Here is a 26006-nt window from a genome sequence, read left to right as displayed (position 1 = left end):
TAAATTTATTAGATTAATATGGTTTGGTGGATTAATTTGAATTTTATATAGCTGACTATTTGGTAATGTTTAAGCCATAACAAAAAGAACCACAAAATGTCCACTTGCGTTTTCAATTGGACATTTCCTGTGGAATCCTGTTGATATTATTTGGATATAGACTTTGTGTACAAAGTCACATTCATCAGGTTAGCTTTTTCAAAGATACTTGATATATCTAAAATTTATGTCCATCCTTGGTTAATATGACGAAGTGAATTCTTTGTATTTTTTAAATGACACATTTAACAAGGAACACTATTTGATTAGTCATAAACATTTAAGAACATAGATCATATTATGGGGCATTTCAATTCTTGTTTCTTTGTCCTGCATAGGATATTTTTCATAAATTTATCAATGCACTTATCCCAATAAACAAGAGTGTAGTTGTCAGACATTTTGTTGATATCTCTTTTTTCATGCAAAAACTTTTGAGTTCGTAGCAAAATACCCAATGTCCTCTCATACATCTCCTAAGTAGCTGCTCATTAATTAAATCAATGACAACCAAAATAAACTACATGCCTAGTGGAAAATTTGACAAAGATTATTCAATTTGGATTTTACTTGGGACCTTAAATATTAAATTTAAAAGGTATTCATATAGCCTAGATTTTAAAGTAAATTTAATTATTTGATATAGTTGCTCAAAAATTTAATGCTTGAAATAAATTTCAAAACCCAGCAAAGATAATTATGTGTGACTGTTATTTGACATGGCAATGAATAACTAAAACATAAACATAATTACATAATCAAGAACTATTAATTAAGTTAAGCTATCACCAAATTCTCCTGAAGCTATCTATAGTTTTTTAATCACTAAAACACATACAAAGAAAACACAGGTCTATGGAAAAGCAAACAAATGTTTTCATAGGAAGTTAATCATCTCGAATTGGTTCCCATCTTTTCCAATTATACTTTGAAACAATATTTTTCTCATGAGTGTTCAGTATGGTTTCTAAAACTTTAAAAGTCATTGATCTTATCTGCTTAGTCCTGTAAAGCATGCCAAGTCACTCATAAGTTAAGTGCAATGATAAATGGCTTTAATTTTTTTTTCCTGTTTCTATACAGTACTTCAAGTACCTTAAGCCTTGGCAAGGCGTAGTGACTCACACCTGTAATCCTAGCACTCAGGGATGCCAAGGTGGGAAGGATTGCTTGAGGCCAGGAGTTTGAGACCAGTCTCAGCAAGACCCTGTCTCTACAAAAAATAGATAAATTAGCCTGGGGCATGGTGGTACACACCTGTGGTACTATTTAGGTAAGAAGACCTTCCAGGAGCCTCTAACATAATAGCTTATGAATTAAAATATCTTATTAATAATTATTTTAACTATTAGAAGAAACTTGCTAAAACTGAATAAAAGTTATGGTAATTAAAATGGTGTGCAAATACCAAGCAGCTGTTTAGTAAGGGAAATTATGGCTTTGGAAATTCAGTAGTACTACTTATCTAAAGTCATAAATATTTTAGTTTAAAACCTCAGACTTCTCCAAACATCAAGCGCTGCCTAGAGTGGATTCTAAAATATTCTATTGAAGTCTCTAATCTGTACAATTAATATTTCCTTTGGTTGTATCAGAATTATAGTACTATCATATTCACAAAAATATTAGGCATTTATCTTTCAAAATTTCAAGTCACTTGGGAAATGGGTAAAGTTAAAAAATAATTTCCTCATCATAAACCTAACGTTTTCATCTGAATGTTTAGATGCAATCATGATAGATCCTATGTAAGTATCTAAAACAGATGCTGAAAGTAAAATATTTACTCTATATTTTAGACTATACACTTGAATTAAAGGCTCTCTTCCAGTCTAAACAAGGTCTTAATCTTAAAAACTTGGCAAATCACTGCTGCTGTTTAGGCCGCAATTTTCTTTTCTTTCAAAATGAAGATGTAGAACTGGATGATCTACAAGTTCCTTTCCAATATTAACATTATGGATTTATTATATATTATATAATATATATTTATTATATTATGGATTTTAAAAGTTATGAGGCTCCTATCTTGAGTTAGGTATTGTGCTAAGCATTGCAGAAACAAATATAAGCATGCCATGAACCCTGCTTATTAAGGCTCTGATATCCTTACGGAGAATACACATATGTGAACAAGTAATTACATTAGAAAGTGCTATTTTGAGAATGAGATACTTTTGAGAGCTAAGAGAACAAAGGATGTTCTACAGTATGGAAGGTTTAGTGGAAAGTGAGATGGCAGTGGGAAGGACTAGCCTGTATAAAACACACAGGCAAGAAAGCAAGGCTCCTTTGCAGGACTATTCCTAGTTTACAGTGGGAAGAGAATAGGGCACCATGGGAGAGACAAGGAAAGTTGGAAATCACAGAGCACAGGGAACAGATTATCAAACCCATGAAGGTACTTCAATAATTTCTTGTAAGTATTAAGGAATAAATAAAAAATTAAGAGCAGAAAAATATTTAATTGAAAAATTAGTGAAATAATATATTAATTTAAAAATTAAGAGCAACGATGTGCAATAGGGTAAAAAATAGTCAATTTATCTGAAATAAAGGGTTATTGAATAGATGATAGTTAGATATATATGTTTGAACTGTGTAATTGATATAGTGGCTCTAATTCTAAAGGTTTATAAGGCTTTAAGTAGTCCAGGCTCAGATCTTAGAGGTCCTGGAATGTAGGCTAAATTTTAGTATTTAGTTGTAAATAATGAAAGGACTTTAATGGATTCTAATTTAAGGAATGGCATGCATAAAATATGACATAAAATATATGGCATTAAAAAATTGTATTTATTCTTCTTAATGTATATAAAATAAAACATTGAAGAGTAGAATTTAGAATGTCTTTTTCAACAATTAAAACACGATACTTGAATATTATGTTTTGGAGAATTTCTAGGTCATTAGAGAGGCCAGTTCCCTCTCCTCTGTTGATGGGTTGCTTTGTTGCAAAATGTTGAGAAGAATCAAGGTAGCTGATGTCTAAGGTATATTCTACCTTTAGCATAGATTGCTCTATGATTACAGGACTCCTTTGTAGTTTAACAGTACAGATATACTGCTCTTCCCAGTGGGGTAAAAATCCTTTCTAGTAATGGCGGAATGAGATATTAAATTTCCCAAACTCATACTATTTATTCTTTGTCACTTCTGAAACACATTCATAATCTCTACTCTGAGTAACGTTGTTTTAGAAGTTTATATAGAATTAAAAAAAATATATTCTATTTATTGTATTCAAAAAATACTAAAGTAGTCATGCACCTTCTTTATAACTATAAATCAGAGAAAGCTTAGATAGTCAAGAAAGATATTTATTATGTTACAATAGGAAAAATGCCAACCTCTTATTTAATAGCACATTTAATATGCTTTTTAAAAATATATATCCTCACTTGGATGAGCCTGGAGGATATTATATTAAGTGAAATAAGCCAGGCACAGAAAGACAAATACTACATGTCTACATGTCTAACTTATATGTGGAAACTAAAAAAGTTGATCCCATATAAGTAGAAAGTAGAATAGTGGTTACTAGAGGCTGGGAAGGGGAGAAGGTTAGGAGGGGAAGGAAAAGATTGGTTAAGGGATACAAAATTACAGCTAGATAGTAGGAATAAGTTCTAGCATTCTATAGCACTGTAGGATGACTATAGTTAACAATAATTTGTTATTTATTTTCAAATATCTAAAAGATAAGATTTTGAATGTTCCCATTACAAAAAGTAATAAATGTTTGAAGTGATGGAATGCCAAATATTTGGATTTGATCACTGTACATTGTATGTATTGAAACATCACTATGTATCTCATAAATATGTACAATTGTATATGTTGTATTAGTAATAGTATCCTTGGGTGGGTCCCTTTTCATTGATATTTCAGTGAGATGATTTTATTTTATTTATTCTAAAGCACAGATATTCTTTGTCTCTTTTGTTATCATAAGAAGAATTTCAGGGAAAAATTGAATGAATCAAGTTGGATTTAGAATAGATACACCACAGGAAAAAAAGGCACCAAGTGTGAGGAATACGTTTTTTCTTAAAGAGCATTTTATAAAGGAACTCAAAGAATGTGAATTTAGTTATCACAAATTTGAAAATGTTCATCATTTTACATGAAATTTCTCCTTTTATCTATCATTTCAGAACTCATTTGCACACATCAAGAAACTAGGTAGAAGGACAATATAAGCACTGGACAGAGACACTGAATTTCAGATAGAACAGTATTGATCCCGAACCATGATACTAAGTAAGCAGCAGGAAATGAAAATTAATTTTATGTTCAAGATAAAATAAGATAATATACACAAGTATCTTTATAAACTATAAATAATTTATCTAAAATAAAGTAATGCAAAGTATTAAATTAAAACTAATTAGAAAAAAATAAAATCAAACATATGTAAACACATATATGTACATATTATATATATGTAATTTCTGAATTGCATATTACTGTGAGATTTAGCAATTATAGCTTTGCAACCCTCATAAAGTACTTAAAGCAATATTTTGTACCTTTATAATGTGCCTTGTAGAAATAAATAATGAGTCTTTTCTTAGTATAGTATCTAATTATATTGGGGTCAGATGTACCTGGTGTATGCTTTAAAATACTTAATAGAACACTTTCAGCCTGATTTTAATAAATGACAATTGAACTTTGTTTTTCCACAAATTAATGAAATGTATTATACATTTCTTAAAAATCTGCTGATCTTTTGGTTTATATTTTGACTATTTCATCTAACATGGTCTTAATAACCCTAGTAATATTTATAATATTATCTAATAATGGATTGAGCAAGTCACAGAAAAGGAGTGTACATTTTTTATTTAATCCTACTAGCAAATATTTTCAATAGAATTTATGTTATTTGACGTTGGCTCTGTCGTCTTTTAAGGTGACTACTGACAGCATTCTGGGAGACAAGGGAAAAATAGTTGAAAGCGAAACTTGACATTGCAGTATTGAATTTGGCTTACAATCAGGTAGATACTAGTGTCAAGTGAAATTAATTTGGGGATGCTCATTGTGTTATCACAAATCTGACAATATCAGAAAGCATCATTTCAGACTCTGATGATAAGATGCCAGAAGGCTAGATAAAAGGATTTTTTTTAAGTTTGCTGCATTTTTTTTTAATTTCAGGAAAATTATGAGAGTACAAACATTTTGGTTACATTTTATATCTTTGCCTCACCCTAGCAAAGGTTAGAAGCATGCCTTTCCCTTCTACAATGCTCACCGTGTCCTTTAGTTGTGAGTTTACCCTCCAACCCCCTAATCCCTGGAGAATATTACTACCATGTGAGCATGCTAGTGTTAATCAGTCAGTACCAATTTGATGGCAAGTAAATGTGGAGCCTATTCTTCCAATCTTGTGTTACCTCACTTTGGATAATGGGCTCAAGCTCAATCCAGGAAAATATGAGCAGTGCTAGATCACTGTCATTTCTTATAATGAGTAATATTCCATTGTTAGATAAAATAATTTTAAAAATGAAACTGCAGGAAGGGACCGAACTTTTTCCTTTAAGAGTATTTTATAGGTGGCACTGCACAATTTAAACTTAATTGAGTAAGGAGGAAAAAAGCAGATCGTCTTCTTTTAACAAAGACTTTTGGTTTTTATCACCTTTTACATATACTGAAACTACTGGCACTATATACAAATAGAATGGATGTTAATGTAATTTCTGCATTGCCAAAATGACATTTTGAAAGATGCTTAAAATCTTGCAAACAGTACACTGTCTATACAATTATGGTGAAATAGAATATTTTTACAAGGTCCCATGTAATTTTTCTCATTATTTGTAGATGGAAATGATAAAACCATACAGCAAAAGATGATCCATTTGTTAATAATATTAAGAAAAAGTTCATTAGAAATAAAATGACCAACTATCTTTTTACTCAAGGTAAGTGTGTACCTTCTAAAAACATTGATAGGAAACAGCAATGCTAAATATGAATCTTCATAATAGTATAAGGAAAGTAACTGGCAACATTCACAATGTTAAGAGAGAAAGGAAGAAAGAAGGAGATAGAGAAGGAGGGACAGAGGAAGACAGGAAGAGAGGGAGAGAGATTTTCATTCACATTTATTACCAAGATTACAACTTAATCTTCTAGAAACCCTAGTAGAATCTACATTTAAATAGCATTTTTCCAAATGACAAATAATGCCTTAAGCAACATTAATAAAAAAAGATCTGTTGTTATTTTACCATGTTTTATTTTATAACCAATTCCTTTTATCACTAATCTCTCACCTTTTATGTCATGTTCTAAACAGTTTATCCAGGAATCTTGACAGTTATGAGCCAATAAAGAAATCAATCATCAATTTTCACAGCTCTTGCTAAATCACCACGATGCTACTCTAATTTACAGAAAGAGTTAACCCTTCCTTAAAAGGGTATTTATGTAGAATTTCTGGTGATAATAGTGTTTTCTAACAGGACTATCCAGAAGCTACTTCTTTTTGCTAGTCTTCCCTATAGGTGCTATAAATATGTTCACCCTGAGGAGGAAAATTTTTCCTCCCACAGCAGTGAGTGATTTTAGTGCACCAGGGAGGACAATAAGACATTGCACTGAGGAGCGTTGCAAAGACACAGTGAAGACAGCAGCAGATCAGCATTTTGAGCAACATGCTCCTGTAATATACCAAATGATGACTAAATTAGGTGTGGTTTGTGTGCCTCTGCAGGCACAGGTCCAATATTAAGGGCAGTATCTAAAGCCCACATTCAGATATTCTAATTTGATATTCTAATTATGATAAAAGAATATACTCGTTCAAATGGCGAGCAGAGAAAATAATTGTGTGGTTTGAAATGCCATGAGGAAATGCACAATTTCATCAGTCACCTACACATTTATTAATATATAGTTCCTACTATGAACATAAACTTGGCTTTTTTTCTCCATTTAAATGGATTATTACTACAGAGCAAGTTAATTTAGACTTAAGTAGCATCTGTAATTTGTAAGAAAGAAAAATGGGGAATTGGCGTTACCTTATTTTTTTCCTTATGTAACATGTAACTATTATTTTCCAATTGTTTGCCATCAACTCTCAAAATAAGAACTGATAACAAGGAAAAAATGTAACTAATATAATTTAAAAAATTCATTGAAAAAAACAGTTCTCATATGTACAGGGGGATGAGAATTCTAATATTCCTCCTACATGTGTGTTGATGGAAAATAACATTATTTTTTTATTTTAAAACAATGCAGTCTTCTCTGATAGTACGTGGTTTTCTGATTTTAACCCCATTCCAGTCAGACTCAAATAGCTGTTTATTATTTGTCCAATAATTCTTCTTTCAAGTTCTATTCTTTGTTCTACAACTAAACAAGCGTGTGATCCTGCATCCACTCTAGGACTCAGTTTTTTCATCTATAAAGTAAAGAATTTGAACTCTATGATCCTTAAGTCTCTTTCAGATGTAAAATTCACTGATTTTTCTTAAGAAAGGAGAAAGGCTTTCAGTTGTGTAAGGATCTGCCTAGAGCATAATAACTTAAATTGAATATTCAGAAGTTCGTCATCTGGTGCATACTTTTAAAATAAAAGGAGCAGATACACATCAATAGTACCTGAAGGCTAATGCTAATACTTCCTCTACTCTCTATCATATAATTTAGGAGAAAATGATATCAGAGAAAATGCTATATTTAAACCAAAGGCATTAAATGTGACTGTAATTTCATATTCTTAACCTAAAATGTTGGATCTAAACTCATCCTACCAATGTTTCTATGAGATTCTGATGCAAGAGCCTTATTTAAATTTATATTCATGAATAGTGAACCATAAGGATAGCAGTGGATTAATTATCAATTCAGGAATTTAACTCTTAAAGTCAGTGAAAGATACTAAAAACACAGTTTTATAAATCTCCTTATCTGATAGACTGCATATCTCTGGCGTAGTAAGTTATTATTGGTCTTTGGAACCAATAAAGGCTCTAAATTATAAATCACTCTGGTAAAAATTGAAAAATATGCACTAAAGTAAATTCTTATAGGTCCCTTTAATGGTCATACCAATAACAAAAGTCTAAGAAATCCTATTTTCATTTTAGTTGAACATATAAAATCATATGATTGGGTTAAATGTTAGGATGTCTCCAGTGGTACCTGTTCATGAAGGCAAGATAAAGGGGAGTAAGACAAAACAAAATAAAACAGAAGCAAAAAAAAAAAAAAAATCAAAGCAAAATCCACCTCATACTGACTTCTCAATGTACTTTATTGGCTAACTAAATCTAACTTATCTGCAAACGTTTTTCTAGTTCCACTATTTAAAGAAAAAATTAAAGGGCAAAATACTTTGTTACACTTTTTGTTAAATATAATGAGTAATTTCTCTTCTATACTCCAAAAGCTGTGTTCATCATAAAACCTATTTTGGAAAAAAATATAATTATATTTTCTCCAAGAGTAAATTATGACCCTAAGAAAAAACCTAGTTCCTTAAAATGGTGCACTCCTTTAAGGCATTTTTGCTGTCCTACTTAACTTGTTTATGGGCAAATGTGAAGTATGTAGAATCATTCTGAAGAAGATAAATTCAATAAAGAAATTTTACCTGCTTTAAACTTATGATTTTATTCCAATTACTTATAGAATCCACAGTGAGGAAGGTGTTTAACAACTGCCCCACATTAACCATGGAACATACCAGTTTTATCCAATAGGGAAACTAAAATGTCTAAAGGCCACTGATTTTTTAATTTCCTCCCTTCTATTCTTCCTTCTGTTATCTATTACCCGTGTTGCTTACAAAGTTTTGTGGATTTTTAAAAAAATATGTTAGCATCTCTATATTCTTATTTTTCTTTCACATGCTTGGAAAATAAAACTGGCTTTTGATGACTTCCTTTAGGTGATTTCAGTATAACTTCTCCTTCTGTTCTCCTAGACTATGTGCTATGACAAAACTTCTTTTCTAAATAATGACCTGACTCTGATTTATGAACTCAGATGACAGCTTATAGCATATTTTAAAAGTTTTAAAAATAAGTTAGCTAGAGAATTCTTTCTACTTTCTGATTAGCAGGGACTATGAGAAAGGTAGGATTGAAAACAATGTCTTGTACCATGTGTATTCTTAACATGTCTATTCTCTTAGAATAGTTGGGCCAAAAATGTTGATTTGAGTAATAATTTAATGTCATGTTAAAAACTATAAATCATCTTGATATTATGCAAGTGAACTTCGTGTAATAACTGCCTTCAATCAGGATTTGAGAATTTACATGTATCTGTAGGAAATCATGATAATATTTAAAAACATACTTTCAAGAGTTATTAAAAGCCAACTTTTTATTTTATTTATTTATTTATTTTTTTTTGAGACAGAGTCTCACTTTATTGCCCAGGCTAGAGTAAGTGCCGTGGCGTCAGTCTAGCTCACAGCAACCTCAAACTCCTGGCTCAAGCAATCCTCCTGCCTCAGCCTCCCAAGTAGCTGGGACTACAGGCATTCACCACCATGCCCGGCTAATTTTTTGTATATATATATTAGTTGGCCAATTAATTTCTTTCTATTTATAGTAGAGACGGGGTCTCGCTCTTGCTCAGGCTGGTTTCGAACTCCTGACCTCGAGCAATCGGCCCGCCTCGGCCTCCCAGAGAGCTAGGATTACAGGCGTGAGCCACCACGCCCGGCCCAAAAGCCAACTTTTTAAAGATTGCATATTATTGTCGATGGATCAAGTATTGCAGTGTGTCCTGATATTCAGGAGACATTACACTGAGTAGTGATTTTAGAATATTGTTTTAAAAAAGAAACATAACCCTTTTAAATAGTTGTAGAAATAAGATAATCTCACGAGTTCCTTGAATTCTAAATGGAGAGGTGGAAGTGAGTAGTTTTATAATCCAGATAAAGAAGCACTTTTTTTGAAAGATGAAATTGTGTGCTGAGGAATCTTGATGTCTTATGATGAATAATCCTGTTCAGGATCATTAATAAGAGAATTGGTTGAAACATTTCATTTTTCTTCTATACTATGAAATATCTAGAAAATGGCTCTCAAGAGACTAAAATGATATTTTCTTTATTGTATTTTTTAAAAAGATCATGTATTCTTTTTATTAGAACTGCATTGAACTTTGTAGATTTCTCCCACTAGAGAGGCTTTAGATTTTTCATAGTACACGAGTCACCAGAAAAGAAATGACAATCTTTTTTTAATGGTAAAAAATATTTCATTTTTTGAAGTTATTTTGCCTACTTTCACAGAAAATAATGTTTTATTCTTTCTTCTAAAAGGAGAATTTTATGTATCTCATATATTAGTTGAATTCAAATCATTCTCTTCTTCTAGATTCGTTTTTAAGAAACATACATTGATAATGTAGTACTGTTACTCCCACAAAACTTTGTCTTTTATTGTAAGCTCTAAATAAATAAAAATATTATAAAAACATTTGTATTGTAATTTTATTGTAATTCATGGACATTTTGAAAGACCTATCATTCCAACAATGTAATATATAATATGATAATACAGAAAACTTTTAAAGTCAAAATAAAAGTTTATAAATTATTGGAATTAAGATTTGTATTTGTAGGCAGAACTGCAGGCAACTCACAGAGCTTCTTTATCTCCTAATGAGCAATGATATATTCAGAGGTCCTAATATCGATGCAAAATTGATATTAATGAATTCTTTCAAATGGGGGATTTATCTCTGCAATGCTAAAATAGTCATTAGAAAAAGGACAATTACATGGAATAGGTGTTGAATTTCACTTTATTCAATTATTTTAAGCTAAATTTAATTACATTTACATATGTCATCATAATTATGTAGTATGGTAATACACTATACAATATAATTATGTAAAACACATTTAAAATAAACTTATATCTCTCTAAGGAAGAGGTAAATACATGAGAATTGTGTGAACTAGAAAACGTATGTATTAGCAATATGGAGATACCCTAAAGAGATACAAGTATATCTACCATTTGATGCAGCAATCCCATTACTGTGCATCTACCCAAAAGAACAAAAGACATTCTATAAAAAAGACATCTGCACTCGAATGTTTATAGCAACACAATTCACAATTGCAAAGTTGTGGAAACAACCCAAATGTTGAATTACATGAGTGGATTAATAAAATGTATATGTATACCATGGAGTACTATTCAGCTATAATAAACAACGGGGATATAGCTCCTCTTGTATTTTCCTGGATAGAGCTGGAACCTGTTCTACTAAGTGAAGTATCCCAAGAATGGAAAAATAAACACCATATGTAATCACCAGTGAATCGATTTCACTGCTTAACACCTAAGTGTGCATATAGAAATAACATTTATCGGGCGTCGGGCAGATGGGAAGGGGGAAGAGGGTATGGGTATACACATACCTAATGAGTGTGATGTGTACCATCTGGGGGATGGACACACTTGAAGCTCTAACTCGAGAGGGGAGGGACGCAAGGAAAATATATGTAACCTTAACATTTGTACCCCCATAGTATGCTGAAATTAAAAAAATAAAATAAAAAAGAAAACGTATGTATTAAAATAATTTTAAGTGTAACATTATATAACCTTTTCATGGTGAAAAGGGGTAGTTATTCTTTTTTTTAACTCATTCCTTTTTAAAAATCTTTTTTAAAAGAAGTAAAAAGCTTAGAAAAAATCTGAGAAAAAAGCTCTGGCAGAGCGGGGTGGGGAGGGGGGCAGGGGCAAGATATGTAACCCTAACAATATTTGTACCCACAGAATTTGGGAAAAAATAAATAAATTAATTTTAAAAAATCTGAGAAACAATGAAACACTGAAGGTTTCATATTTAAAAACGGCTTTGCATGTGAATAATAAGCACCATCACAAGAATGACAAGAAGACCTACAAATGTATCTGACACCAAGCCACATATTATTTTTACTACAGATGTTCAGTACAAGTCTGACTGTGTTCAAATAAAATTGCAATGGGAATTATACATGTGCCACAAAATTTTGTCTTGTATTGTTGGTGTATAATTCCCATAGGGTAATTTAGTTTCAATAAATAAAAATATGAAGATGTAAATTAAATTAGATTGTAGAATAAGATATTAGTTAATTAGAAATTGAGGCAAAGATAGGAATAGAATAACAGGATACACATTTGAGAACATTACATTAATTTAAATAGAATGACCTTAAGTTCACAAAAATATCTTCTCAATTCTTTTCTAGCACAAAACTGTTGTGTATGGAACTGAAAAAGGATTTTAATAGGCTCACTTTCTTTCTCAAGGCTTTTGCATTGGCTGAGTGAATAAGATACTTTCCAGAGTTTGTCTTTTTAACTTGATATTCAGTTACTATAAAGTAGTTTGTTTTATAGGGTTTGATATGTTCTTTCTCTAGTGAGCTTTTGCTCCTCATAATCCTTATGTTAATGTTAATTCTCCCAGAAAAGTTTCATCTCAATGGATCTCATTAGTAGTAAAGTTAAAGCAGCTGTGTCGCATTTTTTAAAAATTTTCTTTTATTTCAGCATTTTATGGGGGTACAAATGTTTAGGTTACGTGTGTTGCCTTTCCTCCCTTTCCCCCCAGAGTCAGAGCTTCAGGCGTGTCCATTCCCCAAATGGTGTGCATCACACATTTTTAAAAATATAGAAAAATAGAATGTGATTGTTTACTAGTTTCAACAAAGAATTTCGATAGTCCCACCAATTCACCTCAATAGCAGTACTTAATTTTTTTCTCAAATTATCTGAACAAATAAAAATATTCACATAACACTATTTAACAAAGATTCCTAACACAGTCTGTTGTTAATATAAATAAATCACACTCCTTCTATAATCCAACTAATACGAATGTGGAAACTATGATAGCTATCATAATATAAATCTTTATCTTCACAAAATTGCAAGGCGTCATATTAGTATTATTCACTATAAATCTCAAGAGTTGTCATCATTTTTGTATATCTTAATATTTTTGCTTAACAGGAATTTGACATTTGCTACACAGCTTAATAATGAAAAGATATCTGCACTGTAGTCTTTTGACCAAAGATTCAATTAACAATTAATAATAAATTTCTCATAAAGGAATACCTACTTAAACTAGCTAAAGTTTTTCTCTTTAAACATTACTGTCCTACAAAATAGCTTCTAAGAAGCATGTACAATCTTTATAATTATATTATGTAAACTATTACACTATTTGTCTTAAGGAGCTTCTAAAAAGTTCAGGAAAGTTTGGAAATATAGTATTAGCATCTTTGTTTGCAAATCAGTTATAAAAGTTCTAACATCAGAATCTGATGACGGAGACATAATTTCCTTTTGCCTACTACAGATGATAAAGGTTCTAAAACAAGATAATTTATTTCCAGTTACATAGACCAAAGAAATATCAAATTTATATAGTGCAATTAGTAAATATGGTCACCAACCTCAGGTCTTGCAAAATTATCACCTTTTTAAGAGGCCTACCCCAGCAAGATAACACTATTTACAATTATGATCTGATGTGCTCCTAAAAAATTCAAAGCACAATCCCCCTACCTCTGCACAAATATTTTCCATAGCACTTAATGCCTTCTAATGTATTATAAAATTTACTTATTTCTTTTATTTATTATCTCCTTTTCACTATTAAAATGTAAGTTCATAGAGGGCAGTGCATTTTTTTTTCTGGTGTGTCCTCCGATAGAACTCAACAACCTAGATCAGGGCCTGGTATACAGCATTCAATAAACATTTATCAAGGAAATTTTTATTAGACATATAAAAGTATTTGATAGCATCACAAATATTATAGTTATATTTTACTATTATTTATCTTTTTTCTTTTCCCTCTCAAAGGCATTTCATTTGCATTTTATCTTGACTATGATATAGTTCTGAAGGCTTCTGAACACCCTGTTCTGTTTTAATTGGTTCTCAATGTTTAAAATTTTTAAAAATGAAGAAATTGAACTTTATTCTTATTAGATACATTACTCCTCAACTTATCCTGAGTTCCCTTTAATATATTCTTTTTTTTTGTAATTTTCTTCTCAGATTGTTCATTGTCAGTGAATAGAAACATAGAAACATAGAAACACAGAACATAGAAACACAACTGAGTTTTATATGTTGATTTTCATATTCTGCAACTTTGCTGAATTTTTTAATTAGATCTTATTTTTTTCCTGGAATCTGTACAATTTTCTGCATATAAGACATTACTTCTTCCTTTCTTATTTGGGTACCTTTTATTTCTTGCTTAATTGTTCTAGCCAGGAATTCCAGCACTATGTGAAATAGAAGTTGTGAAAGTAGGCAACCTTATCTTGTTCTTGATCTTAGAGGAAAGGAGTTCAGCCTTTCACCATTGGGTATGATGTTAGCTGTGGGTTTTTCATATATTGAATTTATGATGTTGAGGTAGTTTTTTTATCTAGTTAATTGAGTGTTTAATCACGAAAGTGTATTGAATTGTGTCAGATTTTTTTTGCAGCAGTTGAGATGGTTATGTGGATATATTTAATATATATTACATTATATTAATATATAATATATTCTTAAACCTCACTGCATCCAATTCTGAACATCTTTTCACTTTTTAATGTTTTTTTTTACTTAAACCTAATATGCATACTTTCTTCCATTTTTCTTCCCTAATTTATTCTTATCAATCCAACTAAACACATCTTGTCTCTACTGTCTTGTTTCTTGTATGCTTAAGTGTAGTATAAACTTAGTTGATGATAATGATAGTATAGTGTCCATTTGTATACTGCATTTAGTAAAGACAATTTTCATTAGGAATTAGAGGTGAGTTAGAGCTACTCCTAGTATTTGAATAATAAAGATACAATTATATATCTAATTTCTTAGGGAGAAAATAAGTGTAATAGAAATTTAGGTTAATTTGATAATCTCAGTCTTAAAAGAGTTTCTTACTGATATCCTCCCTCTACTTCTCTTGCCCACTCTGGGAGAATGAGCACTGTACTCATCAGCAGCCAATCTTTATATATTAGCTAAATAATGAAATAGAAATAAAACTTGAAATAGAAAAATGCAGACCAGATCCTCTCAAGGCACCATAGATTCTACTACAATTAAAACATATATCTATTGGAAGGAGGCAAGATGGCAGATGAGAAAAACCACCAGCCACAGTGTGTCGGCAAGAAAGATAGATTTTAGATGAAAGTGAAAAAAAAAAAAAAAAACAGTCATACAAACTTAAATTGGATGAAGGTCAGAATAAAGGGTGCCTGAAACTACATGGGAAGAAGTCGTGGAGTAGAACTGGAAGGAGAAAGGCATCAGCAGGGTTGAAACCCCAAGAGGCTTGAAGAACAGTGACAAAGGTGGGTGGAGTGGTTAAATTTCCCTTCCCTGCCATCTCAGGCTGCTGGTGGCCTCCTGAGATGCTAGAGAGACTTGCCAATGACAGCTCAGAGAAGGCTGCTGCCAGTGAGCCATGAGCTTCTTGCAGACAGGAAACCAGGCTCCCAACTCACTCAGGGCACATCCTGCCTAACAGACCCGAGTGAATCACAGGTGCCATATTGCTTCATTCTCCCCTTTCCTACCCATGGCTGCTGAGAGAGACAATTTAGCTACCACCCAGAGGCATCTGTAGGAACAAGACCTTTCCTTTTAGGGCCACACAGCAGACTGAGGGGTACTCGAACTGTGAGCTCCCTACCCACCAGCCCTCCCAGGTGTTGCTTGCTTGGCTACTCCAGCAGACCTGGGCAAATCCTGAGGTGGAGAGACATTGATCTAGATTGGGCACCCCATGGGTGACTGGAGACCAGGACTCTTCTCCCTGGCAGGGTCAGGGATTGATCTCTGGGGCCCCAGGGGACAGGCTTGCAGGCCAGATCCCATACACCCAGGTCTCAATTGCATTGCCCAGTGGCACAGAAGGGATATTTGTGATCGAGTCTAGTGAGGCGTGTGTACCTTCAGGGACAGATCAGAGTGGGTACTAGATACAGCGTGCTTGAGGGGCAACCCTCCTCCCAGAGTGGGGCTGTGCTCTGAGCACAGGCTGTGATCCTGGGAAGGGAACCTACCAGCTTGCATCACAGTCAGGGGAGATGTGCTTGCTTGAGGTCTTGCCTGCTGGCAGAGGCCTGGGAGAAACTGCAGAATAGGGAAAGCTGGAAAGGAGTGAGACCTGCACCAGACTGCAAGGCTCAGACAGCCCCACTCCCACACACAGATTTTTGGCTGAGTGGGGCCATTTCAGCCCCTCCCTGGCTGTTTTGGCCAGAAGCAGAGAATAGAACTTTGACCCTTGCTAACAGCATTTGTGGATCTTGAGGGCAGGCTCACCTAACCCAGCTTCACCCAACCTCACTCCCCAACCTGCCCCCACTTAGATGGAGAATAAGGACACACTTGGAAGTCCCAGGGCCCCACCAGAACCTGAGACACTAGGGTACCTCTCCAGAGGAATGAGAGCTGATTACAGGACCCAAAAACAATACTGCATCTTGCTCCTTCCAACAAATGCCACCTACTGACAGAGAGATCAATTTGCACACCCTTTTACTGCATCTACTGACTCATCGTACAGGTTATGGTCGAATCTCACCTACAAACATCACCTACTGTCTGAGAGACTAAACTGGGGCTGTCATTAGCTAAATGAAACTCTAAAGGTAAGAAGCAACAGCTGCCCCAGATGGGAAGGAATCAGCAAAAGAACTCTGGAAGTATCAAGCATCAAACAGAAACAAACCCCTAAAGGGAACACAAGTTGTCTACAATTGATATCAACCAAACTCAGAGCACTAAAATGACAGATAAATTTTGAACATGGATTGTAAGAAAACTCAATGAAATGCAAGAGATAATGCATACCCAACACAAAGAAACCACACATACATACACACAAAAAAAATCCAGAATGTGGAAGAACAATTCACTAAATAAATTGAATTATTAAAGAGAAATCAAACAGAACTTCTGAAAATGAAGAATTTATTCAAGTAATTATAAAACACAGTCGAAAGCCTCAAGAATAGGGTAGATCAAACAGAAGAAAGAATCTCTGGGATTGAAGATAACAACTTTCGATTAAATAAGTCAGTTGGAGAGATAAAGCAGAGAAATAGGAGAAAAGAGCAAAGCCTACAAGAAATGTAGAATTATGTGAAGAGGCCTAAAATGATAATTATAGGCATCCCTGAGGGAAAAGAAGAAAATACGCAAGGGTGGGATAAACTATTTGAGGATATAATGGAGAAAAATTTATCTGGCCTTGCTAAAAATCTAACATCCAGGTACAAGAAGCTCAAAGGATTCCTAGGAGATTCCTTGCAAACAGGAAGACACCATGGCACATAGTCATCTGACTGGCCAAAATAATCACAGAAGAGGCCCTTCTACAAGCTTTAAGGTGAAGGAATCAGGTAATCTACAAAAAAACACAAACAAACAAACAAACAAAAAAACCCACAGGGCTAATTATGGATTTCTCAGCTGAGATCTTGCAAGCCAGTAGGGACTGGGGCCCTATTATCACTCTTCTCAAACAGAATTATGCCCATCCTAGAATCTTGCACCCTACAAAATTAAGTTTCCTATACAAAAGAGAAATAAACACCTTCTCGGACAAGCAAAGACTGAGGAAATTCATGTCAAGACCAGCCCTCTAAGAAGTACTCAGACCAGTGTTACACATGGATCAGCACACTAAACAATCACCAATGTAAAATCATCCCAAAAATAAAGATCAAAGACTACATATCACAATGGCTCAAGAGAAAAACAAAGCAACAAAGTTCAAATCAACAGGATGAACAGAAATCTGCCCCACTTATCAATTATTTCAATAAATGTGAATAGCCTGAACTACCCACTAAAGAGACATATGCTGGCCAAATGGATAAATATACACAAGCCAACTATTTTCTGGCTTCAAGAAACACATATAACCCACAATGATACATTCAGACTCAAGGACAAGGGTTTAAAAACAATATTTTATGCAAATGGAAGACAAAAGAGAGTTGGTATAGCAATTTTGATTTCAGATAACTTAGCTTTCAAATGAACTAAAGTAATGAAAGACAAAGATGGTCACTATATAATGGTGAAAGGTACAATTTAACAAGAAGACATAACAATTCTAAATATTTATGCACCTAACTCAGATGTACCTAGATTCATAAAGCAAATCCAACTTGATCTAAACAAAATGATAAACAACAGCACCATAATAGCCAGGGACTTAAACACCCATCTGACAGAACAGAACAGATCCTCCAAACAGAAAATAAATAAAGAACCAATGGATTTAAACAGAACTCTAGAAAAAATGGACATCACAGATATTTACAGAACAGTCTACTCCCAAACAACTGAATATATGTTTTTCTCATAGCTCATGGGACATTCTCTAAGATTGACCATATCCTAGGCCACAAAACATGTCTCAATTAATTTAAAAAAATAAATATTGCACCATACATCTTCTCAGCCTACAGTGGAAGAAAATTAGAAATCAACTCCAATAGAAACACTTGTCTATAAACAAAGTCATGGAAACTAAACAACATTCTGCTGAATGATTCTTGCATTAAGGAGGAAATCAAGATGGAAATCAAAAGATTTTTTGAACTAAATGATAAAGGAGACATAAGTTATCAAAATCTGTGGGACACAGCTAATGCAGTTCTGAGAAGAAAATTAGTTTACATAAATGCCTACATCCAAAAGACCAAAAATACACAAATCAACAATCTAATGAATCATCTGAAGAACTGAAAAAGAATGAGCAAACCAAGAAGAAGAAGAAATGAGCAAACCCAGAAGAAGAAAAGAAATAACAAAGATCAGAGCAGAAATAAATAAAATCAATATAAAAAAAACCATCAGGAAAATAAATAAAAGAAATGTTGGACCTTTGAAAAAATAAACAAAATTGACATGCCTCTTGCTAGATTAATGAGAAGCAGAAAAGAAAGAACTCTAATAAGCTCCACCTAGAATAAAAAAGGAGAAATTGCAACTAATACAACAGAAACACAAAATATCATCCATAAATACCACAATAACTTCTATGCACATAAACTTGAAAAAGTGGAGAAAATGGACAAATCCTTAGAAACACACAGCCTCCCTGTTCTCTAACAGGAAGAAATAGAATTCATGAACAGAGCAATATCAAGTACCAAAATTAAAGCAGCAGTAATAAAAAGCCTTCCTAACCTGAAAAGTCCCAGACCAGATGGTTTCACACCCAAATTTTACCAGATCTACAAAGAAGAATTGGTACCTATTCTGCAGAAATTATTCCACAACATCATTTAGTAGGAAGGAATCATTCCCAATACATTTTATGAAGCCAACATCATCCTGATACCAAAACCAGGAAAGGACACAACAAGAAAAGAAAACTACAGACCAATATCCATTACGAATATAGATACAAAAATTCTCAACAAAATTTTAGCAAACTGAATTCAGGTACTTATCAAAAAAATAATCCATAATGAGGAACTAGACTTTGTCTCAGAGATGCAGGGATGGTTCAAATTATGCAAATCAATAAATGGAATTCATGACACAGATAGAAGTAGAAACAAATACCATATGATCCTCTCCATAGATGCAGAAAAAGCATTCGACAAAATTCAGCATGCTTTTATTATAAGGACACTTAACAAAATAGGCATATATGAGACTTACCTAAAAATGACAAAAGCCATATATGACAAAGCCAAAGCCAACATCATACTGAATAGGTAAAAATTGAAAGCATTCCCACTTAGAACTGTAACCATAAGGTGCCCGTTGTCACTGCTTCTATATCAAGTACCAAAATTAAAGCAGCAGTAATAAAAAGCCTTCCTAACCTGAAAAGTCCCAGACTAGATGGTTTCACACCCAAATTTTACCAGACCTACTTAGTGCTGAAAGTCCTAGCAGAATAATCAGACAAAAGAAGGAAATCAAGGGCATCCGAATGGAGGCAAAAGAGGTAAAATTTTGCTCTTTGCTGATAATATGATCTTATATATAGAAAACCCCAAAGATTCTTCCATGATACTACTGGAATTAATAAACAAATTCAGCAAAGTCTCAGGTTACAAAATCAATATACAGAAAATAAATAGCATTCCTATATGCAACTGACACTCAAATTGAAAACCAAATCAAAGACTCAATACCCTTCACAATAGCAACAAAGAAGATAAAATATCTAGTAATATATTTAACTAAGGAGGTAAAAGACCTCTCCAGGGAGAACTATGATACTCTAAAGAAGGAAATACCAGAGGATGTAAACAGGTGGAAAACCATATCACACTCAAGGGTTGGCAGAATCAACATTGTTGAATGTCTGTACTATCCAAAGTGATTTACAGATTCGATGGAATCCCTATTAAAATATAAACATCATTTTTTGCTGATCTAAAAAAAATAATTCTTTCCCTCATATGGCACCAGAAAAGATCCCATATAACAAAAGCAATCTTAAGCAAAAAGAAAAAATTGTGAGGCATCAATTTACCAGACTTCAAGCTACACTATAAGGCTATAATAACTAAAACAGCATTTCACAGGCACAAGAACAGAGACATAGACCAATGGAACAGAACTGAAAACCCAGATATAAAACCATCCTCATATAGCCATCTAATCTTTGACAAGGCAGACAAAAGCATACACTGGGGAATAGAATCCTTATTCAATAAATGGTGCTGGGAAAATCAGATAGTCACAAGTAGAAGACTGAAACATTATCCACACCTTTCATGTCTCACAAAACTCAACTCACAGTGGTTAAAATACTTAAATCTAAGGCATGAAACTATAAGAATTCTAGAAGAAAATGTTGGAAAAACTCTTATAGACATTGACCTAGGCAAAGAATTTATAAAGAATACTACAAAGGCAATGACAGCAACAACAAAAATAAGTAAATGGAACCTGAAAATATTAAATAGCTTCTGCACAGCAAAAGAAACTATTACAAGAGCAAACAGACAGCACACAGAATGGGAGAAAATATTTGCATGCTACACATTCAGTAAAGTTCTAATAACTAGAATCTTTATAAAATACAAGAATATTAGCAAGAAAAAATCAACCCTATGAACAAGTGACAACAGGACATGAACAGAAATGTTTCAGAAGATAGAATAATGGCCAACAAACATATGAAAATATGCTCAACATCTCCAATCATCAGGGAAATGCAAATCTAAACCACAATGAGACATCACTTATCTCCCATGAGAATGGCCTTTATCAAAAAGGCCCAAATAGATACAATATCATATCATCAGCAAACAGTGAAAGTTTGATCTCTTCTGCCCCTATTTGGATACCTTTGATTCCATTTTCCTGTCTGATTGCTGTAGCCAAGAATTCCAGCACTATGTTGAACAGAAGTGGAGATAGTGGGCAGCCTTGTCTGGTTCCAGTTCTAAGTGGGAATGATTTCAATCTTTCCCCATTCAGTATGATGTTGGCTATGGGTCTGTCATATATGGCTTGTATCATTTTTAGGTATGTCCCTTCTATGCCTATTTTCTTCAGTGTTCGTATCATGAAAGGGTGTTGAATTTTGTCAAAAGCTTTTTCTGCATCTATTGAAAGAATCATGTGGTCTTTGTTTTTGCTTCTGTTTATGTTATGAATTGCATTTATAGATTTATGTATGTTGAACCATCCCTGCATCCCTGGGATGAAGCCCACTTGGTCGTGGTGGATTATTTTTTTGAGAAGTGTCTGGATTCGGTTAGCTAAGATTATGTTGAGAATTTTTGCATCTATATTCATTAGGAATATTGGTCTTTAGTTTTCTTTTTTTGTTGCATCCTTTTCTGGTTTTGGTATCAGAGTAATATTTGCTTCATAAAAGGTGTCGGGGAGGTTTCCGTTCTTCTCGATGTTGTGGAATAGTTTCTGCAAGATAGGTACTAGTTCTTCTTTGTAAGTATGGTAAAATTCAGGTGTGAAGCCATCTGGACCGGGACTTTTCTTTTTAGGGAGATTTTTAATTGCTGTTTCTATTTCAGCTGTTGAGATTGGTCTGTTCAGGGAATCTATTTCTTCCTGGTTGAGCCTAGGGAGGCTGTGTGTTTCTAGAAATTTGTCCATTTCCTCCACATTTTCCAGTTTGTGTGCATAAAGATTTTTGTAGTATTCATAAATTGTATCTTGTATCTCTTTGGGATCAGTTGTGATATCTCCTTTTTTGTTCCTGATGGAGCTTATTAGAGATTTCTCTTTTCTGCTTTTTGTTAGCTTAGCCAATGGTGTGTCAATTTTGTTTATTTTTTCAAAGAACCAACTTTTTGTTTTATTAATCTCCTGAATAGCTTCCCTGTTTTAAAGATTCAACCAAGAAACTCCTGGAATTGATCAATGAATTTAGTAAAGTCTCAGGATACAAAATCAATACACAGAAATCAGAGGCATTCATATATGCCAACAACAATCTAATTGAGAACAAAATCAAAGACTCAATTCCCTTCACAATAGCAACAAAGAAATTAAAGTACCTAGGAATATACTTAACCAAGGAGGTAAAAGACCTCTACAGGGAGAACTATGAAACACTGAGGAAGGAAATAGCAGAGGATGTAAACAGATGGAAATCCATACCATGCTCGTGGATAGGTAGACTGAATATCATCAAAATGTCTATACTACCCAAACTGATCTACAGATTCAATGCAATACTTATTAAAATCCCATCAGCATTCTTTACAGATATAGAAAAAATAATTTTATGCTTCGTATGGAACCAAAGAAGACCCCGAATATCAAGAGCAATTCTAGGCAACAAAAACAAAATGGGAGGTATTAATATGCCAGATATCAAACTGTACTACGAAGCTGTAGTGATTAAATCAATATGGTACTGGCACAAAAATAGGAATATTGACCAGTGGAACAGATGTGAGAATCCTGATATAAAACTATCCTCATATACCCATCTAATCTTTGACAAAGCAGACAAAAATATATGCTGGGGAAAAGAATCTCTTTTCAATAAATGGTGCTGGGAAAACTGGATAGCCACCTGTAGAAGGCTAAAACAGGACCCACACCTTTCACCTCTCACAAAAACCAACTCATGCTGGATAACAGACTTAAACCTAGTATGAAACTATTAGAACTCTAGAGGCAAAAGTTGGAAACACTCTCCTAGACATTGGCCTGGACAAAGAGTTTATGAAGAGGTCCCCAAAGGCAATCACAGCAGGAACAAAAATAAATAAATGGGACATGATCAAACTACAAAGCTTCTGCACAGCCAAAGAAATAGTCATGAAAGTAAACAGACAACCTACAGAATGGGAGAAAATTTTTGCATCCTATGCATCCGAAAAGGGACTGATAACTAGAATATACTTAGAACTCACGAAAATCAGGAAGAAAAAATCAAATAACCCCATTAAAAAGTGGGCCAAGGACTTGAACAGAAACTTTTCTAAAGAAGACAGAAGAATGGCCAACAAACATATGAAAAAATGCTCAACATCTCTAATCATCAGGGAAATGCAAATCAAAACCACAATGAGGTCTATGGCCACACCACCCTGAACGCGCCCGATCTCGTCTGATCTCGGAAGCTAAGCAGGGTCGGGCCTGGTTAGTACTTGGATGGGAGACCGCCTGGGAATACCGGGTGCTGTAGGCTTGCCTGTAATCCTAGCTCTTGGGAGGCCGAGGCGGGCGGATTGCTCAAGGTCAGGAGTTCAAAACCAGCCTGAGCAAGAGTGAGACCCCGTCTCTACTATAAATAGAAAGAAATTAATTGGTCAACTGATATATATATAAAAAATTAGCCGGGCATGGTGGCGCATGCCTGTAGTCCCAGCTACCCGGGAGGCTGAGGCAGAAGGATCACTCGAGCCCAGGAGTTTGAGGTTGCTGTGAGCTAGACTGACGCCACGGCACTCACTCTAGCCTGGGCAACAAAGCGAGACTCTGTCTCAAAAAAAAAAAAAAAAAAAAAAAACCACAATGAGATATCACTTAACCCCAGTGAGAATGGCCTTTATCCAAAAATCTCTAAACAATAAGTGCTGTCGTGGTTGCGGAGAGAGAGGAACACTCCTACACTGCTGGTGGGACTGCAAACTAGTTCAACCTCTTTGGAAAGCAATATGGAGATATCTTAAAGTGATACAAGTGATTCTACCATTTGATCCAGCAATCCCATTGCTGGGCATCTACCCAAAAGATCCAATGACACTCTACAAAAAAGACACCTGCACTCTAATGTTTATAGCAGCACAATTCATAATTGCAAGTCTGTGGAGACAGCCCAAGTGTCCATCAATCCAAGAATGGATTAATAAAATGTGGTATATGTATACCATGGAGTACTATTCAGCTCTAAGAAACAATGGTGACATAGCACATCTTATATTTTCCTGGTTAGAGCTGGAACCCATACTATTAAGTGAAGTTTCCCAAGAATGGAAAAACAAGCACCAGCAAATTGGTATTAACTGAACAGCACCTAAGTGGTCACATAGGTACTACAGTAATAGGGTATTGGGCAGGTGGGAGGGGGAGGGGGGCGGGTATATACATACATAATGAGTGAGATGTGCACCATCTGGGGGATGGTAATGATGGAGACTCAGACTTGTGGGGGGAGTGGGGAATTGGGCATTTATTGAAACCTTAATACCTGTACCCCCATAATATGCCGAAATAATAAAAAAAAAAGTCCCAAATAATAAATGTTGTGTAGATGCAGACAGGTAGGAACAGTCATACACTGTGGTGGGGCTGCAAACTAGTACAATCTCTGTTGAGTGTAATATGGAGATACTTTGTAGAGCTACAAGTAGAACTACCATTTGATCCAGTAATCCCAATTGCTGGGCATCTACCCAAAGGAAAAAAAGATATTCTATAAAAAAGACACCTGCACTCAAATGTTTATAGCAGCAAAATTCAGAATTGCAAAGATGTGGAAACGACCCAAGTGCCTATCAATGCATGCATGGATTAATAAAATGGGCTACATGTATACCATGGAATTCTAATGAGCCACAAAAAACAATGGTGATCTAGCGCTTCTTGTATTATCCTGCATAAAGCTGGAGCCCATTCTACTAAGTGAAGTATCACAAAAATGGAAAAACAAGCACCAATTGTAGTCACCATCAAATTGGTATTAACTGATCAACACTTAAGTGCACATATAGTAGTAACATTCATTGGGTGTCAGGCAGATGGGGGGGAGGAGGAGATGGGTATATACACACATAATGGGTGTGGTGAGCACTGTCTGGGTGATGTACATGCTTGAATCTCTGACATGGGTGGGCAAAGGCAATATTTATATGTAACCTAAGCATTTGTACCCCCATAATATGCTGAAATAAAAAATAAAAATAACAAAAAATATATATTGTCATATCTTTCTTTCAGAAATTCCATTTATTAGATTTTATTTTCTCCAGTGTCAGCTTTGTCTCTGTGATATAGTATCATGATTTTTGAGGTGGTTGTGTGGTATCATTACTAATACATTACAGCAATGTTACATAAAATCTCATTTTTCCTCATAACACCAACGAAACATAGGCATTATATTATCCACATTAATGAAATTAATGAACTCAAAAAATCTTTTCATTTCCAGTCCCTCAGGCACACTGTTAGGCCATGATCTTTCATGATTTCCTGTCTGAAAAAGATAATTTGCTATACTTTTTCAACAATATAAGATACACTCTAAACTCAGGAAAGCTCAGAGCAAAGGAAGACTATGTAAATAGGTCTATCACTCAAAATTAATGTTTTCATGTCAAGTTCTCTGATATAGCAAATATTGTCTGAATTATATTTTTTCAGTCTTAGAATAAACATTTACTTGCTTATTTAATATATTCATAAAAACCTTCCCATGTCACTTTTTCATAAAATCTGATTGAGCAAATTTTCAGAGCATGATATATAATGCTA

The 26006-nt window shown here is 34.0% G+C and overlaps 1 protein-coding gene and 1 non-coding gene across 2 annotated transcripts in view; one reads left to right on the top strand and one right to left on the bottom strand.

The window, feature by feature from the left end:
* The window catches only part of PCDH11X (protocadherin 11 X-linked), an 859890-nt gene that overhangs the window by 55596 nt on the left and 778288 nt on the right, over positions 1-26006 (bottom strand). The gene's annotated exons all lie outside the window — the stretch shown is intronic.
* LOC142866052 (5S ribosomal RNA) lies at positions 23600-23718 on the top strand. The gene has a single exon (XR_012916123.1). It is a non-coding gene; the product is annotated as a 5S ribosomal RNA (ribosomal RNA).

The sequence above is a fragment of the Microcebus murinus genome, chromosome X (genome assembly GCF_040939455.1).
Source record: "Microcebus murinus isolate Inina chromosome X, M.murinus_Inina_mat1.0, whole genome shotgun sequence".
Classification (NCBI taxonomy): Eukaryota; Metazoa; Chordata; class Mammalia; order Primates; family Cheirogaleidae; genus Microcebus; species Microcebus murinus.
Note: the sequence above shows the minus strand (reverse complement) of the source record. Positions and strands in the feature narration are given on the sequence as shown.